Below are 6,012 nucleotides of genomic sequence, written 5' to 3'. Positions count from 1 at the left end.
AATACGCGACAATACAAAATTATATGCACGCCCCCACACGATACAAACATATTACACGCTAACACAAACGATTGCTGACGAAAAAAGCAACAACAACTGTGTAGCGTGATATTCCCAAAGGAAAGCCACCTATCAATGTGCTGACACTAATCCGACTTAGCAGCCTCCTCGCAAGGTTGACGTGTTCCTGCTGACGCGGACGCTCAAACTGCCCGAGCCAACTCTGAGTGAATGCTCATCCATACAGTTGTATTATACATGTCAATCAGGGAACGCACTGCGTCACCAACACCAAGCTACAACCTATCGGCTGCGCTGTCATTCGCAGATTGGAGGGGCTTGAGTGCCGCTCTGAGAGCTGCTGTGTTCCGCTGACTTATCTCGGTATTGTTGCCCCACACATTTCCCTTTCTCTCAGAAGAAGAAGAGAAAAAAAATAAGATGGTGAGTATTAATTTTAAGCAACACGCTAAATTTACCAATGAACAATTTGTATCAGACTAAATCCTAACCCCCAAGTTGAATCTCATTGGCTTAGACATAAACCGTGTAATATGGACCAGCCTCGCCAAATTCTAATCTGAGCTTTTATTGGCGATGGGCTCGCTTAAATCTCGGTATACGATTCCTCATGTGTTAAACAGAGAGAGCAATAGCCTTCACTGCAATTGCACTCCGATAAGCTCTTATTCTTATGGAAATCTGTGTAAGGATAAAGAACAAGCTTTTTTCTTTATCTTAGGCCCAAAGCCAATGGATAAAGTTTACTAGTGGCAACCATGATATAAAAGTATGTTCCATGATTAGTTCCTTAGAATGAAATTGTAGAACTTTGACTTGTTCAGCAAAGTTATGTATTTTATTAAGATAAACAACTTTGTAGAAGAAACCAAATGCTTGACATAAAAGTTAGCATTTTTATCTTGCTATTGGTGGACTCCTCGACTCTATATTTTATTTCAAAGTATGCGCCTTGTAAAATTATGAAATGTTGTCGAAGACATCAAAAGTCTATCTTTTCATCCCTGGGCGCTATTAATTTAATTCCGCTATATTGATGTTCTGTACCAGTGTGCAATGAGAGCAGTTATGTCGCGTGAACGTGGCACCAATTGACGCGCTGCTTGTCGCCTCAATATAACATCACCCTTACTGAAAGGTCGCTTGTGTGCGCAATCAGCCTTTGACTATAAACAGTAAAAACTGTGTGTGTAGCGAGTGTCCCTGATATCAAATTGCGGGAGAAAAAGTACAGTTCTTACTCTTCTAAAATTGCCGCATCCCACTCGCACTCATGTACAAACCCATCGCTTAAACGCGGCAGCGCAATTCTGTCGCAAATCGATGTGTTCATCTTCATCAATTTCTCTGCGAGCTGCAGCTTCCTAGCCAGCTAACTGGAATGTTCACACACACAGGTAAAACTATCGAAAGCTTTGCAAATAAAGAAACACGTGTTTTAAATTCGTTGAGGCAGGCTTGCCAATTTGTTCGTTTTTCTGATATGTTTTTTTTTGTATATATTTTCAAGTTCAATAAACGGATTCCAAACTGATTCGTGTTTTTTTTTTTACACCATAAGAGTATTCACACATAATATTTTTCCTCACCAAATCTCATTGAATTATCCATGTTCTACTTTATGGCCAAGTAGAAATACCTCTCAATAATCTACAAGTCATGCACAACTCCTTTCACATTCACATTTTATTTGCATTATTGCGCTATCTGTTTCAAATATGGATCTTTCTCTTAAGGATTATGTGGTTTTGATAACTTCTCAAAATTAAAAAAAAAATCATTTCAACATCCTATTTTCTTTCTTTCCAGCTCCGATCATTTTTTTCTTTTATATTCTTTTCTGTTTTTTTTTACGTTCAAACACATTCGTTTTTTTTCAACGTCGCTTTTTTCATATGATGATTTGTTTTTCGATCATTACGGTTCTCAAATCATATCTTTCCATATTATTTGTATTTTTTTTTATTGTTGTATTTTACAGCTCTCACGGCTATGCTTTTTTTCCAAATTTTAAATTTGCCATTTTTTTTCTCCACTCTCATCTGATTTTTGATTGTTAAAAAATGGTCAAATTATCTTATATTCATTCTAACTTCTTCTTCTTTTTTTTTTAACTAGTCGACATTCTAGCTACTCAAAGATTGGATTTTGATTTGATTCATTCAAAGTCTAGTGGATCTCTCAACACATTAGATATATCATTTAACCGCTTGCGGAATCAAAGTTTTCGAATGCCACTTCTTACCTTGGTAAAGTATTTTGATTATTCTTAATCAGCTAACATTTACAGGTAGCGACTCAATTTTCCTTACAACAACTTAGGGATTCTGTCTTCACGCTCTGTAAATCCAACCCTGTCTCGTTTATTTGTTTATGTTCCTAGTGGGGTTCTCCTAACAAACATAATTAGATGTTCTCTTAATGGTTAAGAAATTGTATCGAACCATTCAAAGCTGTCTTTCCCTTGTGCGGTCACTCATATTTTCCTCAGCTGTCTTCTCGCCTAGATTTATATATTTCTTGCCAGAAATGGACCTCCCGACACACTTCTTTTCATTAAAATTTATCCCAAGAGTGGTCCGCTCGACACACTCAAAGCTGTCCTCCTGGCAAGCTTTTCTATGCGGTCCTCCCAACACGCATGTTTAGCTGTCCTCCCGACTCGCTAATTTACTTGATGAATGAAGTGGTCCTCCCAACACACTTCTTTTTATTAAAATTTATCTATAGAGTGGTCCTCTCAACACACTCAAAGCTGTCCTCTTGACAAGCTTTTTCTCATGCGGTCCTCCCAACACGCTTTTCATAGCTGTCTGCATGTTGCATGAAGTGGTCCTCCCAACACACTTCTTTTTACTAAAACGTTCTTAAGAGTGGTCCTCCCAACACACTCAAAGCTGTCCTCTTGACAAGCTTTTTCTCATGCGGTCCTCCCAACACGCTTTTCAATAGCTGTCCTTTCGACTCGCTAGTTCACTTGTTGCATGAAGTGGTCCTCCCAACACACTCCTTTTTACTAAAACGTTCTTAAGAGTGGTCCTCCCAACACACTCTAAGCTGTTCTCCCGACGCTTTTTTGTTGTTGTCTGCTCTTCTTAGGGCTTATTTTATGTTTAACTATCAATGATTTAAATCACTGTTTTTTTCCACATTTTTCCAAAACTGTGAATTTTGCAACACTGCCTTGCACATTTTATTTGCACTATCATCCAAAACTTTTTCAACTTTTGTTTTGCTCATTAAAAACTTATCCATAAATTTCGCAACACTGGTCACATTTTCACCCTCTTCAAATAACGCGGCCATTCTATTGTTAACCTTCTAGATAGGTGGCTTCCGTAACAGGTTCTTTTTCCGTTTTGTTGTACCGTGAAATACCTGTCGGTCGCCAAATGTGTAGCGTGATATTCCCAAAGGAAAGCCACCTATCAATGTGCTGACACTAATCCGACTTAGCAGCCTCCTCGCAAGGTTGACGTGTTCCTGCTGACGCGGACGCTCAAACTGCCCGAGCCAACTCTGAGTGAATGCTCATCCATACAGTTGTATTATACATGTCAATCAGGGAACGCACTGCGTCACCAACACCAAGCTACAACCTATCGGCTGCGCTGTCATTCGCAGATTGGAGGGGCTTGAGTGCCGCTCTGAGAGCTGCTGTGTTCCGCTGACTTATCTCGGTATTGTTGCCCCACACAACAACAAAAAACCAACTTCACCCCGACTGGGAGAATGGGTTGTACCTACAAAATATTTCGATCCCGACCGATTTTACTCAAACAAATCGTGTTGACAACGATCAAATTTCATTGAATTTCAACGCATTTGTACAAATGTTGCGTAATGTGTGGCCCTGCTGTGGCCCGCCTAACAATAGGCATCAAGAATAAATAGTTATTTAACAAATGAACCTAACCAAAACGCGATTTCTCTTAGTCAAATATGGTATTATCGTCCTTCAGAAAAACCGGTTGAGTTTTCAATGTTTTAATTTTGAAAGCTGGAGGCAGGTCGAATAATTTTTCAGATTTCGCACTGATTGTTTTTCAATCTCTTGAAAATCCTGATTAAAAGAAAATTTAACAATGTTTTGAAAAGTCATCTTCCTATCTAGGTTCAAATAATAAATTTCACCTAAAATGTATACATGTTCAATAGTGACATAATTTTTCAAGTCTGCATTCAATTTGATAAGGTTTTTTATTGTGACTTGTTTAAAAATACTGCAACAATAAATTTGAAATTTGTCGATTTTGTCAGTTTTATCAATTTTGTCAATCTTGTCAATTTTGTCAAGAAGTGAATTTTGTCGAATATGTCATTGTCAATTTTGCCAATTTTCTTGATTTTGTCAATTATGTAATTTTTTTTTGATTTTGTGTAAGAATCAAAGATAATCAGGAGGCCACGAGTTTGTTTTTGATAATCCGATCAGATACTTTCCAGATGTCAATCAATAAACAATTTGATTGATTTTGTCAATTAAGTCAATTTTGTCAATTTTGCCAGTTTCATCAATCTTGTCAATTTTGTAAATTTTGTGGATTTTTTCAATTTTCATGATTTGGTCAATTTTGTCAATTATGTAAATTTTGTCAATTTTGTCCATTTTTTCAATTTGATCAATTTTGTCAGTTTTATCAATTCTGTCCATTTTGTCAATCTAGTCAAATTTGTCAGTTTTATCAATTTTGTCAATTAAGTGTATTTGTCGATTTTGTCATTGTCAATATCAATTGTCGATTATGTCATTTTTTTCAAATTTGTCAATGTTGTAAATTTTGACAGCTTTGCCAATTTTGTCAATTAAGTGCATTTCGTCGATTTTGTCATTTTCAATTTGGCCAATTTTCTCAATTTTGTCAATTTTCTTCGATTCTGTCAAGTTTGTCAATTTTGTCGATTTGTCAATCTTGTAAATTTGGTCAATTGGGTCAATTTTGTAAATTTCGCCAGTCAATTTTGTCAATCTTTTCAATTTTGTCAATTTTGTAAATATAGTGAATTTTGTCGTTTTTGTCTTTGTCAACTTTGTGAATTTTGACAATTTTGTCAATTTTGCCGATTTTTGTCAGTTTTATCAATCTTGTCAATTTTGTCAATTTCGTGAATTTTGTCGATTTTGTCATCGTTAATTTAGTATATTTTTTTCAATTTTGTCAGTTTTATCAATCTTGTCAATTTTGTCAATTCAGTGAATTTTGTCTATTTTATCATCGTCAATTTTGTCAATTCTGCCAATTTTCTCGATTTTGTCAATTTTATAAATATTATCAATTTTTATTTTTTTTTTCAGTTAAGTGAATTTTGTCAAATCAATGAATTAAGCCAAGTTTGTCAATTTCGTTAATTTGGTCAATTTTTTTCAATTTTGTCAATTTTGTCGATTTTTGTCAGTTTTTGTTACTCTTTTCTATTTACCCGGTAGTTATCATTGAGCGATTAATGACGAAGGAAAATCGCTAAAGCCATTCACACCGTGAGTGTGAGAATCAACTTGACAAATGATAAAAATTTAGTTCCATTTAAGCAGATCCATGTTTAACAAAGCTTTGGATGCTTAGCCATACGCGAAATACAATTCAAGAAACACGACAATCAAATATGCATTATAATGCTCCGTTTATACAAATTTATGCTTATATGCTAAGATCTGACCTGTCATTAATGGTACCGCTGTCAACAAACTGCTACTCCTGCTCGACGATGACGGGGCCCCGGACTCGTACGCTGGATTTTTACACGTACTCCGCTTTCATGCATAACGTGTGGTGCACTCTTCCCTAAAGATTCACACTCTCCTCTCACACCAACACTGGCACATTCCTAGTGCATCAATATCCTTTACTGCTGTCCTCCTGTACTGCCGACACATGCATTGACGACTTTTCTTCTGGCGCTCCCTCGTTCATGCAATAGGCACACACATGCAATACATGCAATGGCCTTCGTAAAATCCTCCACTGACGATTTGTTTCACAATCGTACGAT

This window comes from Uranotaenia lowii, chromosome 1 (assembly GCF_029784155.1).
Source record: "Uranotaenia lowii strain MFRU-FL chromosome 1, ASM2978415v1, whole genome shotgun sequence".
NCBI classification, from domain to species: Eukaryota; Metazoa; Arthropoda; class Insecta; order Diptera; family Culicidae; genus Uranotaenia; species Uranotaenia lowii.
The sequence above is the reverse complement of the archived record's forward strand: the minus strand, read 5'-3'. Positions refer to the sequence as shown.